At 33.2% G+C, this 16,727-nt stretch overlaps 1 protein-coding gene across 1 annotated transcript in view; it reads right to left on the bottom strand.

Moving 5' to 3' along the window:
• Window positions 1-16,388, bottom strand: part of LOC141449571 (uncharacterized) — a 52,070-nt gene extending 35,682 nt beyond the window's left edge. The window contains exons 1-3 of the mRNA XM_074119118.1: window positions 16,193-16,388; window positions 15,435-15,550; window positions 15,090-15,253 (exon numbers count right to left, since the gene is read on the bottom strand). The gene's annotated coding sequence lies outside the window, so the exon portion shown is untranslated. The remainder of the gene's footprint in view (window positions 1-15,089; window positions 15,254-15,434; window positions 15,551-16,192) is intronic.
• Window positions 16,389-16,727: the final 339 nt, after the last annotated feature.

Consider the following 16,727-nt stretch of genomic DNA (forward strand, 5'->3'; position numbering starts at 1 on the left):
CGATTTGTAAGATTACGCGATCGCAAAACGAGGTCTAAGAAAATTTTCTGGTCAGAATCATTCACTTAGCGGGATAGATGATTGGAAGCCCAGATCTCCGATCTTTAAATACTTATGCATAACTTGCAATTTGAAAATTTACACTACAATAATTCGTCCGACAATTTCTTGGTTCTGTTGTTAGTACTTTAAGCTACGATAGAAGACTATCTGATTTCCATTCAAAATTTAGTCTCCGTTCTATAACACTGAAAATTAACATTTACCTGCTGTGTGAGAAAATGGACAGAAGACTAAATTATTTTAGTTTACAAGGCAAAACAAACTTAGACTCGACGCATAACAATGAAGTTCAGAGAGACAAACCAAACTCTTAGAACAGTTGTACATCTTAAATGAACCGCTGGACAGCTCGGATTTCTCTACAACTCCATAACCTTACTCGCTTATGCTTGCCTTATGTCTGGTAACACATAACTGAATAAGTTGCAGGTCTTGCAATGTAAAGTACTTCTTACTGCTTTGGTATGGATTTGTACAAATCCATACCAAAGATGGACAATTACTCCATTAGTATAGTAGATTTAGTAATAGTTAGTAGATTTTTCTACATCCTCTTCTACAAATATTTTTTTTAAACAAAGGAAAAAAAAATATGTCCGAGTTTAGTTGCTATTTAAATACAAAAAAGGAAGAAAAATGCCTAATTTTTGACTGGGAAAATAATTAATTTAAGAAATAGTACGAACCAGTTTATTGCACAGAAGAGGTTAACTTATACTTTGCTAATGTAATAAAATTACACGCCTGTCATTTCAACTTGGTTGACATTTTTGGATTACAACCAAAATGATAAGATTCATACATAAAAGCGGTCTATTCCAGCAGAACTTGACAACATGTCTGAACTAACTGACAAATGAGAAGAGAAATACAAAATGCCGTTATTAACAAACGAGTGGGGGGCACCTTGCTAAAACACGCTCTCTGACTTACATTAAACATATATGAGATTGAATTAAATGTAACTAAAAATTTGGCAATGCCCACATTTTCTAAACAAAATATCACATTCTCCTACATACCATTTGTTCTATTCGAGACAGTTTTAAATATTGCACACTACGCTCCACGTAGAAGCTAATCGTTTTTTAAAAAAATTAATGCTTTCTAAAATAGGGTGACTCATTATTATAAATCAGCATTAAGCATTTTATATTAAATATCTCTAAACATTAAAAGGCTTTCTTATTTTTATTTTTTATTATTTTTAAATAATTAAATCGCATGACATTCAAGTATGCATTTTCGAAAGAACGTTTCTATCTTAGTACCAAATCGTACTAAGAAAATTGAAAATTTAAAAAGAAATTAGGGAGCCTTTTTCAAGTAAAAGAAAAAACCTTCTTGCCCTTTGAGGCACCTAACCAATATAAATCGGAATGATTTTATTTTTAGCTCTTCTGTTCAAATGCACTCAATACAATTCTTTTTGTACTTATTATATGCAATTCTTTTTGTAAGTAAAGAATTCTTTACCGAATTGAAAAGAAACGCCTTCTCTATAAGCAACATAAATAACAATATTTTAATGGTAATAGTTATGGAGATATAGAAGGTTAAATTTTGGAGCTTTTACAAATGGTTCAAATTTTAAACCTCTATATCTCTTTTCCTATTCTTCCGATTTTAATGATTTCTTTACTGAATTGTAGAGAAAAATCTTCTCTATAAGTGATATAAATAGCAAAGTTTTAGTGGTGATAGTTATAGAGATATAGAAGGTTAAAATTTGTTGGTTTTGTAAATCGTTCAAATTACAAACCTCTATATCTCTCTTCCTATTATTCCGATTTTAATGATTTCTTTACTGAATTGTAGAGAAAAGTCTTCTCTATAAGTGATATAAATAGCAAAGTTTTAGTGGTGATAGTTATAGAGATATAGAAGGTTAAAATTTGTTGGTTTTGTAAATCGTTCAAATTACAAACCTCTATATCCTATTTCCTATTTCCTATTGTTCCGATTTTAATGAAATCCTTACCGAATCGTAGAGAATAGTCTTCTCTATAACACGTTTAAATAACAATGTTTTAGTCCTGCGATGTCCTGTGACATTTCCCTCACGTAGTTATGTAATTACCTACTTTTTAAAATTCTTTCTTTTTGTTTTTATTATTAACCCTATACAATTATTAGTTTAGTCTTACATTTTATTTAAAGCTAAAATTATATTTTAATTGCAGTGTAATACGTCATATTTCAAATCTCACTTTTGTCCTGAACGCCCCGGGCACCCACATAGTATGTACCTATACTTATTATAAAGACCATTCAAGAAGTCTCACTCGGAATGGGTAGCAGCAAATTTAGTTAATAGAAAGGAACTACTCTTTCAGGTAGTGGTGGGGAGCTAATTATTATGTGAACAAAGGTTTTTGCTGAAAGCTGAAAGGTACTGTGCGAACGGGCAACGTTTGCAAAGGAGGAATTCAGTTTTGCTGCAGCATGTAGCGACGTGCCAAATAAAACTGACTAGAGCATGATGCTGGCAATGACTCAATGGAACTTCGCTCCCATTTCGTTAATACGCCAAAAACTGAGATTATTGGCACCAAAAGTATTTTGCACTACCTGCCTCCGGAAATGTTTTATCGTAAAAGGGCAACACTATTCAATAAGTCAATAATAAACAATGAGATCACAATTATCGATCTCCGAAGAGTATAACTCACTTGGATTCGAACCCAGGGTCTCCGCTTAGATAAATCCCGACACTAAAAACTTAGCAAATTCTATCCCTATTATCCTCTTTACTATTTATAGCATAATAATTGTAGAAGAAGTTGTGTACGAGCTCCCCAAAACTTATTTTCTACGATTGAAATGGGTTATACTGACTTTTTCTTTTATTTTACCCTATAAAAATCCATAGATAAATAGTTCTAAAATCAGTTTCAACTTATTTGGTTTCTAATCGACAGAAAAGTTTAAAAATATATAAATAAAAATTAGTTAAAAATACTATAAAGAGTTTAAAATTGAAGTAGAGTTGCTGGAACTTTTTACTTTATTATTAATTCAATAATTATAAGTTATAATCATAATAATAATAGTACTTATAAGACACAAGTAAGAAAATAAATAATTACAGATAGTTAAATCTAATAATTGAATTCTCGAACCAAAAAAGATCTATATTTCAATGCGGCTGCAGTATATCTATAAAGATTTCTCGATCCATTCTGACCATTTAAATATTCAATTACTTCTTCCGGAGAGAGAAACCTTTTACCTAGCCATCTTGTTCTATATTCTTGTAATATTACGAGTATAAGTTATAATGCTGTGAACTAGTTTATCTATAACACTATTTTTTGTTTTGAAACAAATTTCAGATTTATAGATTAATAAAAAAATTGTATTTGTTTTAACTTTTAGACTCTAAATTTTTTAATTGATGATCGCTAAGGCTTACGACTAAATTATTAATGAGAACTGCGAAGTTAATAAAAACAACAACAAAAATTAAGATTTCAAAATCAGAAACCCTTTTAATAACGTTTTTATGAATGCGAAAAAGACCTTTTTGTGAGGACCAGAAGCTGAAACCCTCGGCACTGTCAAATGCCAAGGACAGGCCACATTGGTACCTCTTACACAAAACTAGTGTAGGTCGGCAGAAGATACCGCCCTGTCTACCCTACCCTACACGGAGGAATATAAAAATATTCGCGGCCAATGAATTTATTAATCCGGTTCTAGAAACAACATCAACCCACTTACAAGTTAAGTTCAATGGTGAAATTCTATCTTTATAAAACTGTTAAGTAAAACCTCTGATGTAATGTACGTTCCAGTTTAAAAGTATTTCAAATTTCTTTACTTTATATTTTTCTCTCATTAAAATATTACTATCATCTACGAAGAATATAGAACCAAAGTAAATCGGCCGGAGGTTTTTTTTCCAATCTTATAATTACAAACTCAATAAATAAGCAATCGACCAAGTTACTAAAGTCGAAATTGCTAGTTTTATGAATGGTTTAAAACAGGAATATTTAGAATTCATTAATCATTTCATTCATTTATACAGGTCATATTCATTTTACGGCTGCAGATATTTGCACTCAGAGCTTTTAAAGTACTTTAAGACAGTCTAGTTACGGACCACAGCCTACCACTACTCTGGAAAGTGAGTTGCAAGGCTCCTAATAAGGGAAGAATCAATCGATTGCACGCTTGCATTTGAATCTGATACCACCGGTTTTCAATAGTCATAATCTGTACAAACTATGGAAAGAAATAGGAAATACTAGCGTATATGTTAATGAGAGTGCTGTTGGGGACGACAAGATAAAGATTTCTTCTTGAGAGGACCAGGGAGTCGCTAATTATTTCATTCTCTAATTTTTCATTGATTCCACCAAGAATAAGTCTATCAGAATCTTTTTTCTAGAGTCGTGGCGGTTGAGGTGAGACTTGTGATAAACACAAGACAAAATAATTTTGCTTCACAGTAAGTTTAGCTCAGTAAGTTTTGGAGTCAAATTAATGTTTGAAAAGTTTTCATTGTGGGTGGTAAAGTATTTTGACTGAGCTAGTCAAATTAATGTTTGAAAAGTTTTCATTGTGGGTGGTAAAGTATTTTGACTGAGCTAGTCAAATTGATGTTTGAAAAGTTTTCATTGTGGGTGGTAAAGTATTCTGACTGAGCTTAAGATAAAATTGAAAAAAAAGCCAATTAAATATCCACCTCCAACGATGTAACTTCGATTCTAACGTGGTAAAAAAATCATGGACTCAAAAAAGTGGTATGGATACAGTGTCCTCGCGCACGTGGCGAGTCTGACGAATGAACGCACACTTCATGTTTTGAGTTGAAGTTGTAAAAGATTTTCGGCATGATATCTTAATTTGAAGAACTACCTTTGAAATTAAAGCCCTTATTAAGATGAAGAAAATTCTTTTGGCATCATCTATGGTACAAAAAGAAAGGAAAGCCCATGGAGAAGGCTACAAAAGAGTGCTCGGTGTGACCAGTTGGAGAGTGACAGTGATGCTGGAAGGACCAAGTCAGTTCTCGTAGTTTGACAATGATATTATTTTGGCAAACCCAAATCCCTGGCTACATTGCAAAGGTGGAGATTCCTTGGAAGAAATCTCCCAAGAAAGAACCTGAGCGTATACATTTTTGGAATTACGCCATTTGTTGGCCAAGACTTGAAAACCTTTGCTGCTGCCGAGGATATAGGATACAAGTAATCGGAACGGTCAATGATGGTTAAAGCTGGTTCACAGGCCGTTTTCCTGCTTCTACAGTATTAGTTGTTGAATATTTCAGATATTAATCTAGTTCCAATAGTTTTAGTGGAATACAAAATGTAGGTAGAATAACGTTAACTAAATTGTAACTCACCATCTTTCAAAAGATTGCACTACTTAAAAATTATTCACAAAGAGCATAAAAGTGTATAATTTCTTCATTCACAAAAGAAAAAACATTCAACACTTAAAAACATTTCAGTGCTTTAAAATATGCAAATAACTAAGAGAGTTTTAAACAAGGTTCTTCAAAGTGAAACCACTGGTTTAAGTTGTTTTTAACTTAAATTGGAAGTGCAAAGTTACGTAGCTATTAGAACGGTAAAAAGTATTTCGTCAAGTCTAGATTTTCTCCTTTTAGTAGATAATACTATTTAAAATAAATATAATTAAACAAAAAGTCTTTTGCTACATTAACACAACGTACTCATACCGCAATTTGCATTCTGAAATTTCCTTGGTACAGTTTGTTTCAAATACGCTATATCTAAAATTTATTTATGAAAATGGTTTTTCTGCTCTTTCGATTTTCTTCAAATTTCGAATTTAACTTACATATTGAATTTCAATTAGTATTATGAATGCCATACGTTGCGCTTAAATGTCATCAGATGAAAGCTTTTTCCTCACCATTACCTAGAACTACTGTCAAAACATTTTCATGATAAATTTTCAAATAAAATGTATAGTTCTACGTACATGCGGGCAATGGAGCACAAGAAATATCCTTTACTACCTAAATTCCTTTTCGTAAAAATTAAATCATAATTCTCCATGAGTTTTCTATCTCAAAAACTCATGATTAGACACTGAGTTCTCGAAAAGTAGCCAACAATCAAAGAATATGCCCACTTTACACCACAAATTGAAAAAATTAAAGGATTTTCCTTTCAATACTTTTTCAAGGAATGAAATTTATAGCTGAACGGCAGAAATAGTGCCCTATTTTAAAGGTCTCTGTTATCTGAATAAACTATTAAATTGAAATTGAGCTTCTACGCTAAACCAATGGTGCGCGGTAGGTCTTCTCAGAGGAGCTAGTATTAGCTATTTGAAAGTTGCATGAAAATTCACTCCACTGTAACATTAGAAAACCAATTGATGTAGAAAATTGCCCCATGCTTTCCTGAAGTGAAGAAAAATACGTATATTGACCAACAAGCAGCAGCTGCAGTAAAAGTTCCAATTCCCGCTCTTGTAAATAATAGGATATTTTCTCCCTTCTCTTCCAGGACCATAAGGAATAAAAGGATTCACTCTATTTGATGATCAACTCCTAGTTTCTTGTAGAAGCGAAAGGAAGGAAGTGAATCCCATTGCTAAGGAGGGACTAAATTAAATTCCGTCATGACATGAGAAAGTTTTCTAAGGAATACAATTTAATTTGGACGCGGTATTCTGATTGGCTGAGAGTGAATTTAAAGGTTTTTTTTCTTCATAAAGGTTTTTTTTCTCTTTGTACTAAAGCTTTTATATTACAAAAATTGTATGCGTCTGTTAAACTGCATAACATCTTTAGCAAGTTTCAACTTTCAGAAGTCCTGCAGTAATATATCGATTTCTCAGGATTGTAGCAAATTATTCACATAAAGAGAAGTAATAAGTAATTGATTGGCATAATACACAAACTAATTTATTGTATAAATACTATAAATACTATTTCTGCAAAAATATAAAACATTAAAACAAATAATTGAAGAGCTTGGTGTAAAAAGGAGTTATCTATATTTTTTTCAGAAAATGTGTTTAGTGGCGCCCCCTATTGTATGTTCAATTCTACATCTTTTGGTGCATAAACGAGTCTTTATGCAGACTCGTTTATTATTACTTATATTACTTATTCTCTAACCTAGGTTAGATTTGGAGTAAAAATGAGTTTTCTACTGCAGATAACTTTCTTTTGCTCCAAACAGAAAAGATGACGCCATCAATCAAACAAAAATTTTTTTATTAGGTTTATTTAATGTTTATATTAGGTAGATATTATTATTTTTCTTTTTAACAGGCATAATAATATACGAGGTATGTTCAAAAAATAAGGTGAATTTTCAAATTTCGCGGGCTACGTACATTCGAATTTCGATTGTCTTTTTTTTTTATGTTGGTACACTTGTCTCGAACATATTTTCAAAGTTGTAGCTATATAGCATGTTTAGTTTGTATGTTAGAGGCATAAATAAGACAAGTGTTTTGCGAGTTCGGCGATTTTCTTCTGTCGAAAAAAATGGATCAACGAATTTGAATCAAATTTTGTGTAAAAAATGGAATTAAGTGCTCAAAAACACTTGAAATGTTGAGAGTGGCGTACGGTGAGAGTACTCTGTGTCAAAAAAATGTTTACAAGTGGTACAAGCTTTTCACAGAAGGTCGAGAAGATGTGAATGACGACGCTCGCCCTGGACGCCCCAGCACATCAACAACCGATGAAAATGTTGAGAAGAATCGTCGAATCACAATTAGAGAAGTTGCTGAGGTTGTCGGCATATCGGTTGGCACATGTCCTGCAATTTTTTTCGGAAATTTTGGGCATGAAGCGTGTAGTAGCGAAGTTCGTTCCAAAATTGCTGAATTTTGATCAAAAAAACCGTCGCATAAGCATCGCTCAGGAATTGTTGAATGACATTATCATGTCTCAGTCACCGTATTCACCAGATTTGGCGCCCTGCGACTTTTTCCTGTTCCCATGATTGAAGAGACCCATGAAAGGACGGAGATTTGCGACGATTGAGGAGATAAAAACCGAATCGCTGAGAGAGCTCAAGGACATACCAAAAAGTGCATATCAGAACTGTTCCGAGGATTGGAAAAAACGCTGGCACATATGTATTATATCTGAGAGGGACTACTTTGAAGGAGACAAAATAAAAATCGATGAATAAATAAATATTTTTTAAGAAAAATGAAAATTCACCTTATTTTTTGAACACACCTCGTATCTAACATTCGCTTCGACAAGACACAAAATGCCACTTAAAAGCTAGAAAACAAGAAATCTGTTGACTAAAGTACTTAATATGTACTCGAGTATTACTGAAAATTATGATTTTGGTGCAAAAAAGAGTTAGCTGCAAAATAACTTTTGCTTATAGCAAGCCTAAAAAATGCCCTAGAAAGTTCAAATTGAGCCCCAAATGACCCCATCACAATATATTAACTAATCCTTACAGCAGACACAACATAAGGAATACATCTTAAAGCATATTTAGTTTTTTGCCCCTACTAAAAATTTTAAAAAACTGTAGATAACTCCTTTTTGCACCAAGCTCTTTAATTTGAAGTTCCATTTTATTTTATTTTTTTTTAATTTCCGCAGTTTTAAGCACAAAATTAAATTCAAGTTAAAGATAATTATTTGTTAATCCACAGTAAGTCATAAAGCCCCTGTAGATAGCTAACAATGATGTCTATAACGAAAATAATACCGGGCAGCGAATGACATTAGGCTTTGAATACCTTCAATTAAAATAATAATCATTCTTAATAGAACTTTGAAGCAAGTTATAAGAATAAAGACAAAAAAAAAAAAATACAGGCAATTTAAACGTTTCATCAAAGGAAACAGGTCCTTTTTCTTTAATAATCACGTCAGAGAATGGAAAATTGTTTCAGGTAATAGATTGGTTTGCTAGTGATTAGTCGAATATTTTTCAAGTTTAGAGATAATAATTAAGATGAAAACTTAAGACTGATTGTAACGAAAGATTCTCTTGCTAGATATTACGTAAGTTAATTTGAGTTTGGGCTAAAACATATTCTAAGTTTTCTTTATATCAATAAAGTATTTAAAAGAAAACATTTTAATAACTTTTTTAAAAGTTTAAAATAAATGAGGAAGCTCCCAACTATTTGGAAGAGCGAATTTTAATAGCTCAGAGCCCAGTGTTCCCTCTAATTTTTTGTGACCTGTGTGCGCACTTTTTTAGGTGTGTGCAGTTTTTTTTCCAAAATAAACAAATTTTGTGCGACAATTTAAAAAAGTGCAAAAAAGACAATACAATAATGGTATTAATATTCAGCCAAATTTTTTACCTACTTATATACAGGGTGTTCAGCATAAGACTACGGTAACTTCGGGAGGCGATTCTGGGCATCATTTGCAACAAAAAATTCCATATAAACTATGGCTCGATTCGGCTCTGTTTTGTAGATATTTTTAATTTTATGTTTTTTCAAGGTACTACTACTTTTTAGCAATCACTTGTCTATATTTCTCAAACTATTATAGCTGCAGCAATTTCAATTAGCGCATTAGAAAGAAGGTTAAATTTCCTTTTAAATAAGCTAATTTATATTTCAAAATAATAATATTAAGTATTTCAAATTGTGGCCCAAACATAAGAAATAGCAAGTTTCTAATTTTTTCCAAAAACTTTGACTTCATTTTTCTCAAAAACATTTTATATGAAAAAACCGTGCACTATTCAGGAAAAACATCTACATACAATCACCTTTCGAAAGGTATACAATGCATTGGGGTTATTTTAAAAATTGATGCAGAAATCTGTGATTAATTGCAAAAAAGTAGGCCCCAAAACAGCGTGGCATTATGAAAGGAATTCACCTACCATAAGAATATAACTGATCAGAAACATCAAATCGATTACTTTATAGCTCCCCACAACCGCCTAGTTCCAAAAGTTTGTTGAGTAGTTTAAAAAATCTGTGTTTTATTTAAATTATTTAGCATATTTGTGAATTAACTAAAGAATAGCACACAGTCCTAAACTCGTTAAACGAAAATCCTTTCTTTTGGAATTGGTACCTAACGCTCATTTAACATCATACACCAATTTCTTCTTTTTATTTGATTTTATCATTTATAATGTAAATTATGTATTTTTGAATATAGTTCTTAAATAAATTAATTATTAAATTACACGTTTGCAAAAAATCGTACTGGATTTGATGTTTCTGATCAGTTATATTCTTATGGTAGGTGAATTCCTTTCATAATGCCACGCTGTTTTGGGGCCTACTTTTTTGCAATTAATCACAGATTTCTGCATCAATTTTTAAAATAACCCCAATGCATTGTATACCTTTCAAAAGGTGATTGTATGTAGATGTTTTTCCTGAATAGTGCACGGTTTTTTCATATAAAATGTTTTTGAGAAAAATGAAGTCAAAGTTTTTGGAAAAAATTAGAAACTTGCTATTTCTTATGTTTGGGCCACAATTTGAAATACTTAATATTATTATTTTGAAATATAAATTAGCTTATTTAAAAGGAAATTTAACCTTCTTTCTAATGAGCTAATTGAAATTGCTGCAGCTATAATAGTTTGAGAAATATAGACAAGTGATTGCTAAAAAGTAGTAGTACCTTGAAAAAACATAAAATTAAAAATATCTACAAAACAGAGCCGAATCGAGCCATAGTTTATATGGAATTTTTTGTTGCAAATGATGCCCAGAATCGCCTCCCAAAGTTACAGTAGTCTTATGCTGAACACCCTGTATACGCATTGACTCGATCGTACAGCATACCACACATTACAACGGAACCCAATGAAAAATCTACCCTAAAATCAAGTCAACACAATAGTTCGTGAAGACAGAATTTAGCTGATTACTGTGGCTTCCCTTTTCCATTCAAATGAAAAATAAGAAAATTTAAATACTTACAATATAATAACGTTGTCCGTTTCTATTTTTTTAAATTAAAACATTCGTCAAAACAAACAAACAAGAACGACAATTCACAATTACTTATAATTGAACAATTTTAGAATTAAGGATTACATTTTTTATGAATGGCATTTATTTTATAACTTCTCTCTCCAGCCTTTTGGCTTTAACCATTTTGCATAAACTTAACTTAAATTTACATTGTTTCCGTCAATCGTAAATGGTTTTACTCTCATCAGCATATCCATATGTTCCTGCAATCGATTTCTTTGTTTCGTTTTAAACAAAAAATTTTTGTGCGCGCAAATATTTTTCATGTGCGCTATGTTTAAATTTATGTGCGCGCGCACACGCGCACAGCTTAGAGGGAACACTGCTCAGAGCCCTAAATAGTATTCTGCAGAAGTTTTGCGGTTGGCAGAGGCAAAGATATGATCCAGGAACAGACAGAAGGTGGTTCCGAGGAGGAAGATGATTATTAGCGCCAAAATATTCACATATATATTAGTCGTCAGCGAAGAGGGAAACCCTACAATATCCAAAATTCTAATGCCCCATATACAGGGCCGGATTTAGAAGAAAAGAGGCCCTAGGCTATTCCGCTTATGAGGCCCTTTCACCTTCCATTTTTAAGTTTGTAAATTACATGAGAGATAATAAAATACATCACTACTGTGATATATATCAATATTTTCGGTTCAGTGTTTTAGTGTTCACTGTTTTTAGAATAGTGTAATTTTAATTTTGCTAACAATTTGAATGTAGGCCCCTCTTGATCTTGAGGCCCTAGGCTGAAGCCTAGTTGGAAAATCCGGCCCTGCCCATATACTATACTAAAGCAGTATTCATAATAGAACTGATGTGATTGCTCTAAGCCATCTGAGAAGACATCAAACACTTGTCAGAATCACTGTAATAGAAAGTGATAAGTAGGGAACGGATTCGTATGTATTTACATATTTTTTTCTAGGCAATTTACAGACGTTTTTCAACTAGAAGTATTCATAGTGACACTTTTTAAGCCGTTTGAGTCTACTTTTATTTCACATATTTCCATATATTTGGATGTTATCGCATATTTATACATATTTGATTAAAATAAATAAATATTTCTACATATTTAATCAAAATATGTACATATTTTTCATTTTGGGCATATTTTCATAATTGGGAGGTGGTTGACAGGAACTGTGAACCACAGACTGTAGGGCTATGAATCACACTGGGTACAATGGTTATTGTAATTTACACAGAATGCTGCTAAACAGTGACGGGCACTTGTTAGTTCTTTGAAGTTGTCTGACGTTGTCTGTTCTTTCAGCTCGTTCGTTGAAGTGTCCAATTCATTTCGTTCGGTCACTTAGTGTATTCTTTTTTGGGTGAAATGCCACGAACATCGGCCTCAAACAAACAACTGGTTGCTCAGCATTACAGTATTAACAGTAAACAGCTCAGTATTACTATGAAAACTACAATAAAATCAAGAATGTCCTTTCATATCTCGAAGACGAAGCAGTAGCGATAAATACAGCCAAGTCTTTATTCGAGAAACCTAATTTAAGGAACGACCTTGCATTCATTTCTGACAATTGCATATTTCTTGCACAAGCCATTACCCAACTTGAGTCCCAAAATGTTCGACTGACAGAAAACGTGTCCAACGTTAAAAAAGTAATCGAAAAGGTGGAAGGAATGTCCATTTTACTTAAATATTCCAGAAAATATTTTAAGAAAATCACATATTTTCCACATAATTGACGAAAATAAATGCATATTTTAATTAAATATTTGGCATTTTTAAATACATAAAAATCCGTTCCTTAGTGATGAGCATTGCTCATCTCCAGTGGAGGATACCGGATATCGGCGATTACTTTGCAACAGAACAAAAACCCATTATTAAGAGATTTGCACGTTTATTCCATTGTGGGCTACCTGTTGATTCTCTCCAGTTGTTTCAGGACGTGACAAAAGACATATTTGTTTGTTTGACGTTTTCTATCGTATCAAGTCCAGTTCTAGTAAATCAAATGCAAAAAAAGTATTTAATATAACTTGATCCGTTTGTTGGAAACCAATTCTCAGTGAATGTCTATGTGGACAGCTTGCCGATTGGCCAGGCTCGCCTTCTTAATTTCTTATTTTAAACCGCGTACTCAGATCTAAGTATTTGAAGCAAAAATAACAACTCTTTCTTTGAATTTCCTGTGAAACAAATTCTCTTGAATTCATCGAATATTTAGTTTTGAGGCTAAAAATCATTTTCCCGTTCGAACTATTTTCTGTCCGTCCATTCTTAGAGCTTTCCTTTCAAAAATTAACCTTCATCGTTGTGACACTGGCTTTAATTGTTTGCATAAATGCTGGAAACTGCGCGTTGTTTAGTTCTAATAATAATTTATTATGTTGATTGAATAAATAATTCATTTCTTAGTGAAATACAGGGTGCGGCAGCATAACTTCCTTTTTTTAAAAAACTTAATAAAACCCATTGACTGAATCAGAACATTTTTATTTGTTTTTTTTTATAATCTAGGTGCATGCCTAAAGTTTTGTTTTAAGTAGTTTTGAAGATAGAATCAGATAGGTGACGTCCACCATTCTCCATACACTGAGTAAACCGATTTCTGGCGTTTGTCATGACTCTTGGCCAGCATAGCAGGCGTTATGTTGGCAATTTCTTCCTAAATGTTGGTCTATAAACCTTGTAGGGTCCTTGGGCGGTTCACATAAACCTGGGATTTCAAAAAAACCCATAGAAAAAAAATCACAAGGGGCCAAATCAGGAGAGCGGGCCGGCCACTCCAAATCGCCCCTAATTGAGATGTGAGGCGCTCTGGGAAGTGTTCCCACAAAACAGCCATCGTTGCTCTTGAAGTATGTGCCATTGCACCGTCTTGTTGGAACCAAATGTCCCCCTAAGACCACCTCAACTAGCCGTGGGGGAAAAATTCCTGTAACATGTTTACATACTGGGTCCGAATTCACTGTCATTGCGACTTCATTTTCCTCAAAGAACCAGGGGACAAATAATTCCAGCTGAGGAAATTGCACACCACTCTGTGACTTTAGGTGAATACAAAGGCCTTTTGATGCAATCCAACATCCGGGAACAACCATCCCGGCATTATCCTTTTTCAATTCTTTTTGCCGGCGAAATTGTATTTTAAAAAGATTTCACTGGGCCCTTTCCTTTTTCTAATATACACTGCTGACTTACCTCTTTCTCAAAATACAATAGTTTCAACATTCGCTGATGATACTGCTATACTTTCATCTCACTCCGATCCGGTGAAGCCAGTCAGAATATTCAAACTCACTTAAAGCTTCTCGAAACCTGGTTCCGAAAATGGAAAATTAAAATTAATGAACAAAAGTCAGTAAACATTACGTTTACTCTAAGAAAATCTGCGAGTCCACCAGTTCAACTGAACGGTGTAACGATTCCTCCAGCTGACTCAGTACGATACTTAGGACTGTACATTGACAAGAGACTCACCTGGAACCCACATACTCGACTGAAACGACAAGACGTGAACAGACGCTACAAGCTACTTAGTAGACTACTTGACCGCAGATCCAAACTTGACGTGAATCACAAACTAACTATTTACAAGACCCTGTTAAGACCCATATGGACATACGGAGCAGAAGTGTGGGGCTCAACCAAACCCTCTAACTCCAAACGCCTACAGACATTACAATCCAAAATCCTAAGGAAAATCCTGAATGCTCCTTATTACATTTCTAACCTTACCATACACACTGACCTACACATCCCTTTTGTCACTAACCTAATAAAGTCTCGCTACCGCAACTTTCACAGCCTCCTAGCTCTCCATCCTAATCCTCTTGTCCAACAACTCTCCTCTCCTCACCTTCCCGACAATCCTCCTCGACGCTTGAAGCGAAAATGGCCTAGAGATCTGTTGTGACTAAATCATTGCGAAAGAGTTTCACCAGTGGGTGATTGCTCTAATCATGTCATAACAAGTAAACTGAACCAGTAAGATCATGTTTACTTGGTGCAACAATTGTTGCAGTTGTAAATACACAAATAAAGTGAAAAAAAAAAAAAAAAAAAAGATTTCATTTAATTTTTTAGATACAGAAATTATGGTAAAATAAAAACATACCTGCTAGCTTCTTCTTTTTCCCTTTTCGTTTCCGCTGCTCTAACAGATCTTAGTTCCGCTCTCATCTGCCTTGCTTTCTCGCAACCCTCTTCAATAATGTCCTCTTAAGGAGGCATATGTAAGGATTTGATTTGTAAGGCAGTTCAAAATATCAATCTTATCCCCTAAAAAATAATGTAACAAGTTAAGATAAAAATGGTGTGAATTCTCGTACTACTTGTTCTTACTAGAATGCTCTGTTTTAAACATATTTTTTCTCAAAACTGTAAAACTTACTCAACAATAAAATACAATTTTGACTTAAGATAAGACAAACAAAAACTGAAATAATTGAAATACACTTACTAATACTTAAATCACAAACATTTCGATTGCTTAAACTATCTATAATTTGAAAATTGTCTCTTTTTAATATTACTGCCGGATCATCGTTGCTACAATATCCTCCTCTTGATTGATACCTAGATAAAAAATATTGAATTATAAGGATGTAAGTTGAGAAGAGGGTTAGTAAAAAAAAAATAATAATCTGAATCAGAAAGTTACTGGCTGAATCCAAAAGGCTGATCTTCACAACTATCTAGTATAGAAAGCACTAAATTGTACGGAGCAGAAACTAGGCTACTAAACATAGAGTCTGAAATAGTTCCAGCAGCGGAAATGGTCTTCAGTAAAGAGTAGCAGGGAGAGAGAAAATTAAATATAGAAGTTGGAAAATGATAGGAATACAGGGGAACGTCCCTTTAGTCAACAGAAGTCAAGCTCCCTAACATGTGCAAAGGCTAGTTCAGGAAAGGTGATTGAAAATGAAGGATGGTCGTAGAAAGTGAAGAACACCCATGGTTTTGAGTCAGTCAAGTTTACTTGTGTTTAAGTAAAAATCATCATCAATACACATTATGTTCTTAAGTAATCGATTCAAGGCATAGGTCAAAAGTACTTTCGGTATTTCAATCCAAAACTTAAGTATCACTCTTCAAGTTTGACTGACATAACCTAAACTGACATGTGAGTTGATTACATTACTCAAAAGTTAAACAAATAAACTTGGACGAGAACCTTACTATAAAATAGATTAATAAATAAATTAGTAAAAAACACACCTCCATTTTGAAAGTTTACTTTTATTGGCTTTAGCCCCAGAGCAAAGCAGATGTAACCTCAGTACTTCTGTTATAGTTGAAGTATCAAGTGGCAACTGTGACAATGGTAAGCCGTGGTGTTTTTTAATCCATTTCTGTTGCACATTTCATTATCCTTAATGTTTCACCGTCTCCTCTCTCAAACACAAGCCCAGCTGCAATGGAATTTGAAATTAAATGAAAAATAATTATTGTAGAAGCATAAAATAGATGAACACATTTTATCATTCTCTTACTTTTAAAAAAAAGGAATTGCGGGGTTCATATTATTAAATAAATAATTTGAAAATGGTTCGCAAAAGAATACAAGTTGAAAGTTCGAAATCCCCATATCATTATCACTAATGAAGAAATGCTACAACCCACCTCGGGTCAACCAACTTTCTCAGAAATTTATCTAGCTTCATGGATTTATGGTAAATGATGGTTGTTGCTATGCTGGCAAGAGTCATGACTAGGGAACGGATTCGTATGTATTTACATATTTTTTTCTAGG

Source organism: Rhodnius prolixus, unplaced genomic scaffold (assembly GCF_049639745.1).
Source record: "Rhodnius prolixus isolate KJV_2025 unplaced genomic scaffold, Rpr scaffold_2, whole genome shotgun sequence".
Classification (NCBI taxonomy): Eukaryota; Metazoa; Arthropoda; class Insecta; order Hemiptera; family Reduviidae; genus Rhodnius; species Rhodnius prolixus.